The sequence below is a fragment of the Myxine glutinosa genome, chromosome 1 (assembly GCF_964187855.1).
Source record: "Myxine glutinosa chromosome 1, kmMyxGlut1.1, whole genome shotgun sequence".
Classification (NCBI taxonomy): Eukaryota; Metazoa; Chordata; class Myxini; order Myxiniformes; family Myxinidae; genus Myxine; species Myxine glutinosa.
In genome coordinates, this window is record NC_136261.1 from 434885666 (window position 1) to 434902505 (window position 16840).

Genomic DNA, 16840 nt, shown 5'->3' on the forward strand with positions numbered 1-16840 from the left:
GAGATAGCTTCATCGCGGGAGATTCCAATGATTCTGAAAGCTTTGGATTCAACAGCGTGAAGCCGAGCCAGGTGTGAGGCAGGAGCACCAGCCCATAGGGAAGAACAGTATTCCATTGAGCTGCGGATGAAAGCCTTGTATGTGGTGAGGAGCTCAGGTGTGCCTAGGAAGGACTTCGCATGACGGAGGATGCCCAGTCGGCGACTGGCTTTGGAGGCCAACTTGGAAATGTGGTTTTCCCAAGAAAGATCCAGGCAGATAGTGAGACCCAAAAGCTTGAGCGACAGAACTTCTTGGAGAGGATTGTTGAGAAAGTAGATGGGAGGGTTGTCCAGTCGATCTTTTCGGAGAGACATAGTAAGAGTGTGAGATTTGTCAGGATTGAAAGACATGTTCCACTTGTTTGACCAGTCTGTGATTTTGTCCAGGTCTTCAGAGAGTGAGGAGGCTACAGACTGCCGATCTGAGGGAAGAGGAATGGAGCCGCAGAGAGTGGAGTCAACAGCAAAGAGATAGAGAGGATTTTCCAGAGAGTCTGAGAGATCATTGATAAAGACCAGAAAAAGCACAGGGCCCAGCACACGGCCTTGGGGAACTCCAGCCTGAACAGGAAGGGGAGATGAGAGAAATCCATTCAGGGCCACACGTTGACTACGACCTGAGAGGAAGTCCGCAAGCCATGCATGGAGATTTCCATGGATACCATAGGAGGAGAGTTTGCTGAGCAGAGCTCAGTGCCAGACCGTATCGAAAGCACGTGATATGTCAAGGGAGACAGCTCTGATTTCCCTGTTTGGCATTGAGGACCTCCATCCATTGTTGAGACAGCAGAAGCAGCATGTCCAGAGTAGAGTGACCTGGTCTGAAACCAAATTGATGATCAGAGATCAAGCCATTTGAGAAGAGGAAAGATTTCATATCCGAAGCAATGATGGATTCCATGACTTTGCTGATAATTGGGAGCAGGCTGATTGGTCTGTAGTTGCAAGGATCTGTTTTTGCACCTTTTTGTGTAAAGCGGTAATGTTTGCTGATTTCCAGGATGCTGGCAGATGACCTTGAGCAAAAGATAGGGTGAAAAGAACAGAGAGAGGGTGAGATAGAGCGGCAGAGCAGGATTTTAGGACCCGTGGGCTGATGCCGTCTGGTCCAGTTGCAGAATCAGAGTCGAGGTTAGACAAAAACTCCTCCACCTTGTCAGGAGAGGACACAGAGTCCAAGAGCAGATGGGTTCGACTGGGAAGGGTGGGAACAGAGAGAGATGGGTTTGGGACAAAGGATTTTGAGGCAAACACAGAGTTGAGGCATTCGGCTTTGTCAAGTGCGATGTCAACTGTTTGGCCATTTGAGGTAAGGGAAGGGATGGAGGGGGAACAAACACCAGAAACGGACTTGACCAGACGCCACCAGGATTTGGAGGAAGGAGACAGGTTTGAGAGTTCATTCTTGAGTGAGGAGAGATAGTGCTTCCTGGCACTCCTGAGGGTAGACACACACTTGTTCCGAGCTTGGTGGAAGGAACTGAGATTGCCTTCAGTTGGATTAGCCTTCCAAGAGGCAAAGGCAATTTGTTTCAGGGCAACTGCCTCACCACAAGATTCAGTGTACCATGGACGGGAGGAAGGGTAAGACAACTGAAGGCGAGATGGGATAAATCTGTGCATGAGAGAGATCAGTTTGCTATGGAAGAATTCCCAGGAAGAATATGTGATATTTGTCACATATCGAGCATTTGTGGGGTCGCTCTCCGGTTTGGATCCTCATATGTGATTTCAAATCGCGTTTTTGAGAGAAACATTTGTCACATATCGAGCATTTGTGCGGTCGCTCTCCTGTATGGATCCTCATATGTTCTTTCAAATTACCCTTTTGAGAGAAAGCTTTGTCACATATCGAGCATTTGTGGGGATGCTCTCTTGTATGGATCATCATATGCGATTGTAAACTGTATTTTTGAGAGAAACTTTTTTCGCATGTCGAGCATTTGTTAGGTTGCTCTCCTGTATGGATCCTCATATGTGATTTCAAATCGTGTTTTTGAGAGAAACATTTGTCACATATCGAGCATTTGTGAGGTTGGTCTCCTGTATGGATCCTCATATGTTCTTTCAAATTACATTTTTGAGAGAAAGCTTTGTCACATATCGAGCATTTGTGGGGTCGCTCTCCTGCATGGATCCTCATATGTTCTTTCAAATTACATTTTTGAGAGAAACCTTTATCACATATCGAGCATTTGTGCGGATGCTCTCCTGTATGGATCCTCATATGTGATTTCAAATCGCGTTTTTGAGAGAAACCTTTGTCACATATCGAGCATTTGTGAGGATGCTCTCCTGTATGGATCATCATATGTGATTGTAAACTGTATTTTGGAGAGAAACTTTTATCGCATATCGAGCATTTGTAAGCTTGCTCTCCTGTATGGATCCTCATATGTTCTTTCAAATTACCTTTTCGAGAGAAACCTTTATCACAGACAGAGAACTTGTGGGGGCGTTTTCCAGTGTGGATCCTCGTGTGCATTTTGACGTTACTCGTTGAAGCAAAATCCATTCTGCACACATTACACTTGTAACGTTTTTTCGCCTTTCCATCGCCTTTTTGTGTTTGTTTAATTTAATGTTAATCTTGGTGTTGCGAGGACCAGACATGCACTTGCATTTTATACGAAGTGAGTCTTGATTTCGTGATTGCTTCTTCCAAAAAGGCTTCTTCTTCACTGCCAAGCTGCGACTGGACCTTATTGGTCCCATGTTCCTTCTGCATTGTTCTACAGAAACAAAGAACACATTTCCTTTTTTTTTTGGTCAAAAACAAAATATTTAACTCTTTTCCAAAAATTATATATTTTGTATATGTTAATTATAAGATATATATGTTAATGTTTTACATTTTCACTCACCAGTTGCAAAATACGAAGCACTTCCATTTGTCATGTGAATATCATCTGAACCTTCCCTTGCAGAAGAACATTTTGAATCTTCTGTGCCAGATGAATCGTTGTCATGTTGTCTGCCTTCCATATTTACAGGATAGACATCACCTACGTACAAATCAGCGTCAGTCTTTTGCAGAGAAATGAGATTGAGGACTTCGAGAGAGCTCATATAACATATTACGTCATGGAATTGTGTACTTCAATTTGAATATAATAATGAAATTAAAGATTGTTAAGAAGAAAAATTCCGGATATTAAGCGGCATTGAAGCAGTCTTATACATCACCCATGTTCACCCCCCTATTTAACAAGTCCAAGTATCACTAAATTGGAGCATCGCGGAAGTAACAAAAAGACGATTTGTGTTCGACTGTGTTCAAGTATTTAATTCAATATAAATAAAATGAGGATTGCAAAATTCATTTAAAAAATATTCTAGAATTTACATGCATTGCACAGTGTCTATTGCATCCATATTTACATCCATATTTATTGCATCAATATTTATCCATATTTTTGAAATACCAACTTTTATACTTCTCCCTCCCCCCCCCCCCCCCTTCCCACGCCTCCTCCCCCGGGCCCTCTCCCTTCCACGCATCTCTCTGCTCTCGGATGTTGTGTTTGTGTGCTTCCCCATCTTTGTGTGCTTCCCCATCTCTGTGTTGTGTGTGTGTGTGTGTGTGTGTGTGTGTGTGTGTGTGTGTGTGTGTGTGTGTGTGTGTGTGTGTGTGTGTTCTCTGTGTGTGTTTTTTGTGTGCTTCCCCATCTCTCCCCATCTTGTCTTCCGCTCCCTCTTTTTATATATTTTGTTTGTCTGGTTGATTTGTTTGTGAAATTAATGTTAGCTCTTTCACGAGCCTCGATTCAGTATACAAAAAAAATAAAAAAAAATAAAAAAAATTCTATCTAACACATTACATTGGTTATTTGTGCTTGTTGTTTGTATCCTTTATGATGTCATTATAAACAGTACTTTTCGGGTTTGGAATGATTTTCAATTTTGTTTGACTGCCAAGTAGGCAGACAAAGTGAAAATATTGTTGCAGACATAAGGTTTGGCGTGCTTCATGAGTGGGACTTCTCAGACTCTCTCCGACCTCTGGACCTGGAAAGCCGCAGTACTGTGGATAGCTTCGCGGCCTCATGGGATGTTAAGCAACGATTGACACAGATTGAGACCGAAACCTGGCAACACAATTGATCTCGGCAGGCGATCCTTTCATGGCATGAACAGGCAGGCAGCTTCTCCTCGGGTGCCCAGCACGTTCAAACAGCAGCGACTTCTCTGGCGTCCCAGCTTTTCAGCCACTTCCACACTCAATATTCTATCCCTTTTAAACCATCCTCTGTGGGGAAGTTTGACGGCACATCCAATAGCCTGCCAATTAATTTAATTTTTGGCATTGACATTCGGCAGATTTCCTAAGTGTTCTCCACATCCACTGCTCATGGTTACGGAACCTCCACAGTCGTCACACACATACACGCAGCCACGTATCTTTCACCACACCCACTCGCGCACCGTTGTACATCCCCAAACCATGCACGCTTGCAAGCTGCCTCGGAAACAAGTGCACACAACTTCCATACACTGACCATCTCACAATCTCGCACACACCATTTATTCACACGATCCACACCACAGTCAATCTCACTCCATTCACACACATGGGTCATGCTGTGTCACTCAATAAATGCTAAACAATGGCACTGATCATTATGAACAAGAGCATTTATTCGAGGCAAGGATCCACCAGCATATCTCCGACACCGTCAAGATGGCGTCCCAGTCATCTCTCCCACAATCCCGTTCCGTTTAAATCATCATCCCTTCCCAGCAATCCCTAAACATCCGGAAATTCACCACCAACAACAACAACAACAACTGCAAACTCGGAATTTAATCAAGCACGTAAGAAAGAACACAACATATTCTCCCCTCTCCCACAAAGTGCAGGAATGGATTGGTCACAAAATCCTGAAAACGACTGGGGTGCTGACGGGCTTTCTGAGGTCGTTGCAGTGCCCCCCACAGGTTCAAGCCCTTCTTCTATATCAACCGTATCACCTGTATTGGTGGGGCACACACCAACTCCCACCTGGATGGAAGGCTGTGTCACAGGGGCAGCCACTTTCCCTCGCCTGCTGGCGTGCCAACGTGACCCATCCTGAAGCTGGAAATTCACTGGTCCAAGCTGTCGGCTCACAAGAGGTGTGGAGGACCAGAATGATTGCATGTTGTTTTTCCGATGAGGATATTTAACTCTGACCCAATCATGAACCTGTATCGCACGTAGCCTTGATCTGTACACTCTGTCAAAGTATTGCTTCATGTGCTGCTGGCTCAGCTGTACGGCAATGCTGGCAGTAGGTGAGGGGAAGCAAAACCCCGTGGGTCGAAGCCTGTGCATCGGCTGCAATAGCTCACATTATGTCATTAACATTGCTGGTGAGGCACCTGTGGTGGTGTGCTTAATTGCCCCAAAGTGGATGAGGGTCTTTCGTAGGGCTGTTTTAAACGCACAACCTTGAGCTAGGTGTGCTCGAATTCCATTCTTGAGGGTTTGGTTAAACCTTTCCACCCCTCCATTGGCCTGTGGGTGGTACACGGCCGTGCGGATATGTTTAATTCTATCGACGCTAAGATACGTGGTGAACTCAGCTGAAATGAACCGTGGGCCATTATCTGTGGTAATGACCTGTGGCACCCCTCAACGAGCTATCAGTGTGTCCAGGATGTGGATAATGTTCTGGGAGGTAACTGATCCCACAGGAACAACCTCAAGCCATTTGGAATGTAAGTTGTATGCGACCACCAGATAGCGTTGATGGTGAGGGACACCACAAATTTCTCCACAAATGTCTAGTTGTAGGCGTTCCCAGGGGTGAGACAGCGAGGGAACTGGCTGCAATGGAGGCAATATGGGGTGTCCAGCTTTGCCACTGATGAAACAAGCCGTATCATCCTTTACCAATGTTTCAATGTCATGGTCGATGCTGGTCCACCACACCAGGTCACGGCAACGTTGCTTTACCTTAACCATGCCCAAGTGACCATCCTGAGCCACACTCAACACTTGTGCTTGCAGCATACTTGGCACCACTGTGCAACGTTCTCGCGCCACACAAAAATAGTTCCAACAGGATATCTCGTCTTTCACCGGAGAAAACGGTATCAGTTCGTCTGCTACTCTGGCCAGCCATCCCTCTGTAATAAAGGAATGCAGGGTACCAAGAAGAGAGTCCTCCTTAGATGCCCGCTCGAGCTCTGGAAGGGATACCACATCATGTCGGGGTCCATGCATCAGTTGTATTAGATCCTGCTCTGTCTTCTGGTTCAGAACAAGTGTGAACATCCATAACTGATCTGGATAAGTGGTCCGCCACGTTATTGTGACGTCCAGGTGTGGACTGAAGCTGGAAATTGTACTGCTGGAGTCGGTCCGACCACCAGTACAATCAAAGTGGCTTGTGTCCTGTGCCTGATGTGGACATCAAATCCGTGAGTGCCTGGTGATCCGTTCAGAGTGTAAAGGGCTGACCATACAGGTACAGATACCAGCATTTGCATGCCAATACGCAGGCCAATGCCTCTCTCTCTCTCTCTCTCTCTCTCTCTCTCTCTCTCTCTCTCTCTCTCTCCCATGGATTATTTTTGTTCCATGTGACTCAAGGCACGGGATGCAAAAGCGATGGGTTTCTCCATGCCACCTTGCACCTGGGACAAAATAGCCCCCAACGCCATTGTCGAAGCATCACAGGTGACCAATGTGGCACTGTTGATGTCAAAATGAGCAAGAAGAGGGGCTGTAGTGAGCTGAGCTTTAAACCTGTATATGGCTGCTTGACAGGATGGGGTCCAATTCCAGGAGGCTTCCTTCCGAAGAAGCTGACATAATGGTGCAGTGATGGCTGAGTACTGTGGCAAGAACCGGATGTCCTAGGCCGCCATGTCCAGAAAGGAGGGCCAGCTGGGAAACAGACTGAGGCTCAGGGATGCGGTGAATCACTTCCACATTGGACTGGAGAGGGGAAATCCCGTGAGGTGACAGCTTAAATTCCACAAACTCTATTTCGGGTACCGCAAAAACACATTTGTTGCCATTCAGTGTTAAGTTGTGCTGAGCAAGTTTCTGTAGCACTTGGACCAAGCGTTCATCATGTACTGAGGTGTTGGGACCATGTACCACTTTGTCATTTAAGTACAAGGACATGCCCGGGATGCCAGCGAAGATGGATGACATAATCTTTTGAAAACAGCTGGGTGTGTAGCATAAGCCAAACGGCATACGGGTGAAACAAAAAACTCCGGTATGATTCACAAAAGCCGTAAGGTCCCTCCTGTCTGAAGCAAGGGGAAATTGGCGATAACCTTGGCATAAGTCCAACTTCCAAAAGACCGTAGAGCCATAGAAACAGGTCTTCAGCTGTTGGATGCAGATATTTGTCGGGAATAATTAGTATGTTCACCGCACGCAAGTCTACACAAACTCTATGTCCCCTGGACTTTTTATTTGCCATAACGAGGTTGGAAATCCAGGGGGATGCATTGATAGGCTCTATTGTGCCAGTCTCCAAGAGGACATTCAATTTAGTCGTGACCTGTTCCAACAAGGCAAGGGGAATGCGGCGTAGTGGCTGAATAACCGGAGCCACAGCAGAATTTACTTTGGGTTGGTGAACAAATGCAGATAGGATGCATAAACCATCAAAGCATGCAGGCCATTGTTGCCGCCAGGGGGGGGGGGGGGGGGGACACTTACAATATGGCCGTGCCACGATAATCCATCAAGGAAGACGCAAAAGAAGTAAACAGGTCGAGGCCCATTCAATTATCACCGTTTTTTGTAATGTAGAATGTAAACTTAGACAAGTCAGGAGACGACGATGGTTCATAAGCGAGCGGCATTCAATGACAAAGGACGGACTATAACTGAAACAGGCCCGGAAATGTCAAAACGAAGGTTACTGACCGAAAAATGAGCTAGAAAATAATGTTTAAACAGTCATGAAGTTAGTTCGCTCCACAATACTGAAAATTCAGTGAAAAATGAAATGAAAAAAATAAAATAATAATGAAAAAAATAAAGATAAAAATAAAAATGAAAAATTGAGCTCTGTGGGGTGAGACATGACATTGGCGGAACCAAATATCAAAACCCTTGTCAGATTCCACCAAACCCCTCGGAGAAGATGTAGCTTGAAATTGATTACCCCTAAAAAGACATCATTTTCGGGCGTGGCTTTACCCACAATGGGTGCAATACGCCCACTCTAGGCAGGACAAAACGAGATCATGATATCAACCTCCAACCCAAATTTCATCAAGATCGGATAATATCATCGGGTAGTTATGTTGCAGGCACGCACGCACGCACGCACGCACGCACGCACACACACACACACACACACACACACACACACACACACACACACACACACGACGAATATAGTGGTCACTTGATAACTCGTGAACCAAAAGAGACTGGACACCATGACATACCGACAGCTGTAATGTTCCCATTACGCCAATTTTGGCATGTCTGTAACCAGTGAGGGTGGGAGAGGACCGTTGCAGGGTCATGTCAGAAAAACAAGCATTACGCCTAGGTCCCCCGTCGGTGAAGTGATGTGAGTTGACAAAGTGGAAGACGCAGAAAACATGCTATGATATGATATTTCGCTCACAAGGTTCAGACATACATGGAGGCGGCCATGTTGGATTTTGGCATGGCGACCCAATTTTCAATAGCGTTCTTCCTTATGCCTAGATACACCCACACACCAGATTAGAAGTTGGTACTTCGCTTATTTTTACCTTCGCAAAAGCGGAAGGTTATGTTTTGATCGCTGTGTATTTATTTGTATGTCTCTGTGTGTGTGTGTATGTTATTCGCATAACTCAAAAAGTATTCAACCGAATTGCATGAAATTTGGTGGGATGATTGGTTATTATACGGGACACATTTGATTAGATTTTGGGAGCAATCGGGTCAAAGGTCAAGGTCAAGGTCACGAAAAGGTCAAAATCGTATTTTTGTTGTTCTGTTCCCTACACTCCCATGCCAAGTACAGAACAGTAGCTGCGGCGAAGGTATGCGCTCTACCGAGTGCCCGTTCTAGTTCAAGATATTCCGCTCACAAGGTTCAGACATACGTGGCGGCGGCCATCTTGGATTTTGAAGTGGCGACCCAATTTTCAACAGCGTTCTTCCTTGTGCCGAGATACACCCAAATACCAGATTAGAAGTTGGTACTTTGCTTATTTTCCAAGATATTTCACTCACAAGGTTCAGACATAGTTTTTGTTTTGTTTTGTTTTTGTATACAAGATCGAGGCTCGTGAAAGAGCGAACATTAATCACACAGAAAGACAAACAAAAACATAAAACAAATAACATCGGGAGCGGTAGACAAGATGGGGAGAGAGGGGGAAGGACACAGACACAACATTTGAGAGCAGGGACCGAGAGACATGGAGACATCGAGCGATCTGTGGGAGGGAGAGGGCTTTTGGGGGGAGGAATGGGTAGGGGGGGGGGTGGGAGAGGTATAAAACATATGGACACTGCCAGGACTTCCAGGAAAGAAGTTGGAATTTCAAACAAGGTGGATGGGAACAAGGGGATAATGTGAGTCACGTGAAAAAGTACGTACACCCCATGTAAAGTTTTGACTTTTTCAACATATTTCAACATACAGCTATTTGATCTTCATTTCAACAATATTGTCAGATAAAGGTGATATAATATAACAAACATCATGAAACATTTACATTTTGTAGTCCATTGTATAATTTAAATAAACATAAATGCAAATTTTGCATGTGAAAAAGTAAGTACACCCCTACATTTATCACTACTTCAAATACCTAAAATTAGAATCAGGTGCACCAGCTCAGGTGCAAATGATTAGAACATGTCAGAGACGATCTTGGAGGAACCTGTCTTATTTAAACTTCAGACATTTAGTTTGGTTTGCTCTTTGTTGTTGAAGTGTGCAGCGTCACCATGCCAAGATCAAAAGAGCTCTCTGAGGCATTCATAAAGAAGGTGATAGATGCCGACGAATCTGGGAAGGGATTTAAAAAGATCTCCAAGCAATTTGAAATCAATCATTCGACTATCCGGAAGCTCATCTCCAAGTGGAAAAGATTCCAAACAACTGCCAACTTGTTCAGGCCACACCGCCCCAGCAAGTTCAGCCCGAGAGCAGACCGCAAGATGCTGAAAGAAGTCTCTAAGAACCCCAGAATGTCATCACGGGACCTACAGGTTGCTCTTGCCACTGTTGATGTCAAAGTGCATGAGTCTACCATTAGAAAGAGGCTGACAAATTTGATCTACATGGGAGGTGTGCCAGGAGGAAACCTTTGCTGTCCAGAAAGAACATTAGGGCAATACTAAAGTTTGCCAATGAATACCAAGGCAAAGACCAGCACTTCTGCAACAATGTGCTCTGGACAGATGAGTCAAAGTTAAAGCTATTTGGCCACAGTACGAAAAGACATGTTTGGCGAAAACCAAAGACAGCATTTGACCACAAGAACCTGATACCAACTGTAAAGCATGGTGGTGGAAATATTATGGTTTGGGGCAGCTTTGCTGCATCAGGGCCTGGGCAGCTCACCATCATATAATCCACTATTAATTCTTCATTGTACCAGAGGGTGCTTGAGGATAATGTGAGGCCATCTGTCGGAAAGTTGAAGCTCAACCGAAGGTGGTCCTTGCAACATGACAATGACCCTAAACATAGCAGTAAATCCACCAAGGAATGGCTGAAGAGAAAGAAATGGAGGGTTCTGGAATGGCCAAGTCAAAGCCCGGATCTAAATCCCATCGAGATGTTGTGGGGGGATTTGAAACGAGCTGTGCATGCAAGAAATCCCTCAAACATCGCACAGCCGAAAGAATTCTGTATGGAGGAGTGGGCAAAAATTTCTCCCAATCGATGTCAGAGACTGGTAGACAGTTAGAAGAAACACCTACTTGAGGTTGTTTCTGCCAAAGGGGGCAATACCACCTATTAGAGCCAAGGGTGTACTTACTTTTTCCACATGCAAAATTTGCATTTATGTTTATTTAAATTATACAATGGACTACAAAATGTGAATGTCTCATGATATTTGTTGTATTATATCACCTTTATCTATCAATATTGTTGAAATGAAGATCAAATAGCTGTATGTGGAAATATGTTGAAAAAGTCTAAACTTTACATGGGGTGTACTTACTTTTTCACATGACTGTATATATGGTGGCGGCCATCTTGGAGTTTGACGTGGCGACCCAATTTACAACAGCGGTCTTCCTTATGCCGAGATACACCCACACACCAAATTAGAAGTTGGTACTTCACTTATTTTTCAAAATATTCATGTCACAAGGTTCAGACATACATGGCGGCGGCCATCTTGGATTTTGACGTGGCGACCCAATTTCCAAAAACTTTCTTCCTTATGCCGAGATACACCCACACACCAAATTAGAAGTTGGTACTTCGCTTATTTTTCGAGATATTTCGCTCACAAGGTTCAGACATACATGGCGGCGGCCATCTTGGATTTTGACGTGGCGTCCCAATTTTCAATAGCGTTCTTCCTTATGCCGAGTTACATCCACACACCAAATTAGAAGTTGGTACTTCGCTTATTTTTCAAGATATTCATCTCACAATGTTCAGACATACATGGCGGCGGCCATCTTGGATTTTGACGTGGCGACCCAATTTTCAATAGCGTTCTTCCTGATGCCGAGGTACACGCACACACCAAATTAGAAGTTGGTACTTCACTTATTTTTCAAGATATTCATGTCACAAGGTTCAGACATACATGTCGGCGGCCATCTTGGATTTTGACGTGGCGACCCAATTTTCAAAAGCGTTCTTCCTTATGCCGAGATACAGCCACACACCAAATTAAAAGTTGGTACTTCGCTTATTTTTCAAGATATTAATCTCACAATGTTGAGACATACATGGCGGCGGCCATCTTGGATTTTGACGTGGCGACCCAATTTTCAATGGGGTTCTTCCTTGTGCCTATATACACCCACACACCAGATTTGAAGTTGTTACTTCGCTTATTTTTCAAGATATTCATCTCACAAGTTTGACATACATGGCATCAGACATACATGGCGGCGGTCATCTTGGATTTTGACATGGGTTGCACCCACACACCAAATTGAAATGCGGTCCTTCGCTTACGCCCGCACGCACGGACGGATGGACGGACGGACACACGGACGGAGGGGAAAACCATAGTCCCCCTTTCGCTCCGCTGTGCGACGGGGGACAAATATCGTCTGTACATTTCCAAATTCAGGAGAGACACCTTGGCACCTGTGTCCGGGAGCAGAGGTATGCACATGTCATTGAGAAAGACAACACATTTTAAAATTTGATGAAGTTGATAGGACAGAATAGATTTTGGCTGGTGCAGTATACGAGGACTGTGGTTGAACGGTTGCTTGTGTTGAGGTGGAGTGACTTCACCTGGCAAAGTGGTTAAATTTTACACAATTTCTGCACCGTTGGCCTCGGGCAGGGCAAGTAGCAGCCCTGGACTCGTGCCTAGTGGACCCACAGTTTCACCAATGCAGTGTAGAACGTGTGGGGTGTTGCTGCGTATGTTGTACTGTGAGCTCAGTGGCATCTGGTGTGAGAGTTTGCCGAATTCCCTGAACAGCGCAGTCTGTAGCTGTGGCAGGTGAGAGTGTTCTGATAAATTTTTGTGCACTGTGGTAAGCTGCTTCCACTTGACTGGCTATCTTTATGGGTTGAGTCAAGGTTAGGTCATCAGATTCGAGTAAAAGTCTCTCCCTCACTTGTACACTCAATGTTTTCTCGATCAGTTGATCTCTAGTCATCTCATCGTGAAGTGAACAAAATTTATAAGGAAGTGCTAATTCTCTCAATGTATAAATGTATTGAAGAATTGACTCACTGGGCCTCTGGCCTTGTCGGAATTTGAACCATTGAATGAGGGTGCTCCGAGTGGCTCGGAAATGCGCAGGAAGCACGGCATTGGCTGCTGCATAGGTGGGTGCAGGACCCAGCATCAAGAAAATGCGTTGACCCTCTATGCCCAGGCAGTGCATCAGCAAAGGCCATCTCAGTGAATCCTCCGCATTTTGCAGATTCATTGCAAGCAGGTAGGTATGAAAGGATGACAACCACCCAGGCCATGGAAGGAACGGTTTTTGCCTGGTAAAGCCAAAAATGGCGCCTGTGAGGAAATCATAAATTCTGCCAATTTCCTCAGCAAATGTTGTGTCGCTCAAAAAATGCTAAACAATGGCACTGATCGTCATGAACAAGACCGTTTATTTGAGGGACAGATCCACCAGCATATCTCCAACACCGTGAAGATGGTGTCCCGGCCATCTCTCCCATAATCCCCTCCCGCTAACTTCAGCATCCCTGAGGAACACTAACATTCATATAATGCACAGGGGATTACTGTCCCTCATGTACCACAGAGATTTGACGATTTGCAGAAATGCCATATGATTTCAGCCTTTGAGACGTCGAGAGCAACAACCCTGGCTTTTCCACAATGATCCAAAACCCCATTCACATGTTCAGTGATTATGGATAGCACATCACCAGAAGACCTTGACCATCTGAAGCCATACTGAACATCAGTTAGAAGGTTGTGGGTTTCTAGATGAGTCATGAATTGTTGTTTTATCAAGAGTAATTCAAGGATAATATATGAATTGATTTATCAAGGATGTTTTATCAAGAATTGTATCAAGGATATCAAGGATAATACTTTGCAGATAATGGGTAGGAGGCTAACAGGCGAAGAGGTAGAAGGATCTGATTACTCACTGGGGCCTTTAAAGACAGGGAATACAAAAGCCTGCTTCCAGCTCAGTGGAAACACAGACTTCTTCCAAATCCTGGTGGCGTCTTGTCAAATCTGTTTCTGGTGTTTGCTCCCCCTCCATCCCATCCCTCACCTCAAACGGCTACACAGCTGACACCGCACGTGAAAAAGCTGAACGCCTTCCCTCGCGGTCCCCCTGTGCTGTCGATGTTTGCCTCAAAATCTTGTGTGCCAAACCCATCTCTCTCTGTACCCACCGCACCCAGTCATTCCCAGCTGCTCCTGGACTCTGTGTCCTTCTCTCATGACAAGGTGGAGAAGTTTTGGCCAATCCTCGACTCTGATTCTGCAACTGGACCAGACGGCATCAGCCCACAGGTGCTAAAATCCTGTTCTTCCGCTCTTTCACACCCTCTCTCTGTTATTTTCACCCTCTCTTTTGCTCAAGGTCATCTGCCATCAGCTTGGAAATCAGCCAACATTACTGCTTTTCACAAAAAAGGTGGGAAAACAGATCCTTGCAACTACAGGTTGTAGTCTTTCCCTCACGGTCCCCCTGTGCTGTATTTCCCTTGCGGTCCCCCTGTACTGTCTTTCCCTCGTGGTCCGCCTGTGCTGTCTTTCCATCGTGGTCCCCCTGTGCTGTCTTTCCATCGTGGTCCCCCTGTGCTGTCTTTCCCTCGCAGTCCCCCTGTGCTGTCTTTCCCTCATGGTCCCCCTGTACAGTCTTTCCGTCGAGGTCCCCCTGTGCTGTCTTTCCCTCGTGGTCCCACTGTGCCGTCTTTCCCTCGTGGTCCCACTGTGCCGTCTTTCCCTCGTGGTCCCCCTGTGCCGTCTTTCCCTCGCGGTCCCCCTGTGCTGTCTTTCCCTCGTGGTCCCCCTGTGCAGTCTTTCCCTCACGGACGCCCTGTGCTGTCTTTCCCTTGCGGTCCCCCTGTGCTGTCTTTCCCTCGCGGTCCCCCTGTGCTGGCTTTCCCTCGTGGTCCCCCTGTACTGTCTTTCCCTCGTGGTCCCCCTGTGCTGTCTTTCCCTCGCGGTCCCCCTGTGCTGTCTTTCCCTCATGGTTCCCCTGTACTGTCTTTCACTCGGAGTCCCCCTGTACTGTCTTTCCCTCGTGGTCCCCCTGTACTGTCTTTCCCCCGTGGTCCCCCTGTACTGACTTTCCCTCGGGGTCCCCCTGTACTGTCTTTCCCTCGCGGTCCCCCTGTGCTGTTTTTCCCTCGTGGTCCCCCTGTGCTGTGTTTCCCTCGCGGTCCCCCTGTGCTGTGTTTCCCTCGCGGTCCCCCTGTACTGTCTTTCCCTCGTGGTGCCCCTGTGCTGTGTTTCCCTCGTGGTCCCACTGTGCCGTCTTTCCCTCGTGGTCCCCCTGTGCCGTCTTTCCCTCGCGGTCCCCCTGTGCCGTCTTTCTCTCGTGGTCCCCCTGTGCTGTCTTTCCCTCATGGTCCCCCTGTGCTGTCTTTCCCCCGCGGTCCCCCTGTGCTGTCTTTCCCTCGCGGTCCCCCTGTGCTGTCTTTCCCTCGTGGTCCCCCTGTACTGTCTTTCCCTCGTGGTCCCCCTGTGCTGTCTTTCCCTCGGGGTCCCGCTGTGCTGTCTTTCCCTCGTGGTCCCCCTGTGCCGTCTTTTCCTCGTGGTCCCACTGTGCAGTATTTCCCTCGTGGACCCCCTGTGCCATCTTTCCCTCGTGGTCCCCTGTGCCATCTTTCCCTCATGGTCCCCCTGTGCCGTCTTTCCCTCGTGGTCCCCCTGTGCCATCTTTCCCTCGTGGTCCCCCTGTGCCGTCTTTCCCTTGTGGTCCCCCTGTGCTGTCTTTCCCCCGCTGTCCCCCTGTGCTGCCTTTCCCTCGCGGTCCCCCTGTGCTGTCTTTCCCTTGCGGTCCCCCTGTACTGTCTTTCCCTCGTGGTCCCCCTGTGCTGTCTTTCCCTCGCGGACCCCTGTGCTGTCTTTACCTCATGGTCCCCCTGTACTGTCTTTCCCTCGGAGTCCCCCTGTACTGTCTTTCCCTCGTGGTCCCCCTGTACTGTCTTTCCCCCGTGGTCCCCCTGTACTGACTTTCCCTCGGGGTCTCCCTGTACTGTCTTTCCCTCACGGTCTCCCTGTACTGTCTTTCCCTCATGGTCCCCCTGTACTGTTTTTCCCTCGTGGTCCCCCTGTACTGTCTTTCCCTCATGGTCCCACTGTGCTGTCTTTCCCTCGCGGTCCCCCTGTACTGTCTTTCCATCGCGGTCCCCCTGTGCTGTCTTTCCCTCGTGGTCCCCCTGTACTGTCTTTCCCTCGTGGTCCCCCTGTGCTGTCTTTCCCTCGCGGTCCCCCTGTGCTGTCTTTCCCTCACAGTCCCCCTGTGCTGTCTTTCCCTCACGGTCCCCCTGTGCTGTCTTTCCCTCGTGGTCCCCCTGTACTGTCTTTCCCTCGTGGTCCCCCTGTACTGTCTTTCCCTCGCGGTCCCCCTGTGCTGTCTTTCCCTCGTGGTCCCCCTGTGCTGTCTTTCCCTTGTGGTCCCCCCTGTGCTGTCTTTCCCTCGTGGTCCCCCTGTACTGTCTTTCCGTCATGGTCCCCCTGTGCTGTCTTTCCCTCGTGGTCCCCCTGTGCTGTCTTTCCCTCGTGGTCCCCCTGTGCTGTCTTTCCCTCGTGGTCCCCCTGTGCTGTCTTTCCCTCATGGTCCCCCTGTACTGTCTTTCCCTCGCGGTCCCCCTGTGCTGTTTTACCCTCATGGTCCCCCTGTGCTGTCTTTCCCTCGCGGTCCCCCTGTGCTGTCTTTCCCTCGCGGTCCCCCTGTACTGTCTTTCCCTCGTGGTCCCCCTGTGCTGTCTTTCCCTCGTGGTCCCCCTCTACTGTCTTTCCCTCGTGGTGCCCCTGTGCTGTCTTTCCCTCATTGTCCCCCTGTGCTGTCTTTCCCTCGCGGTCCCCCTGTGCTGTCTTTCCCTCACGGTCCCCCTGTACTGTCTTTCCCTCATGGTCCCCCTGTGCTGTCTTTCCATCGCGGTCCCCCTGTGCTGTCTTTCCCTTGTGGTCCCCCTGTGCTGTCTTTCCCTCATGGTCCCCCTGTGCCGTCTTTCCCT

At 47.6% G+C, this 16840-nt stretch overlaps 1 protein-coding gene and 1 pseudogene across 1 annotated transcript in view; both read right to left on the reverse strand.

The window, feature by feature from the left end:
- The window catches only part of LOC144889913 (uncharacterized), a 57625-nt pseudogene extending 55696 nt beyond the window's left edge, over positions 1 to 1929 (reverse strand).
- LOC137419063 (uncharacterized) overlaps positions 1 to 16840 on the reverse strand; it is a 1330575-nt gene that overhangs the window by 191567 nt on the left and 1122168 nt on the right. The window lies entirely within an intron of this gene.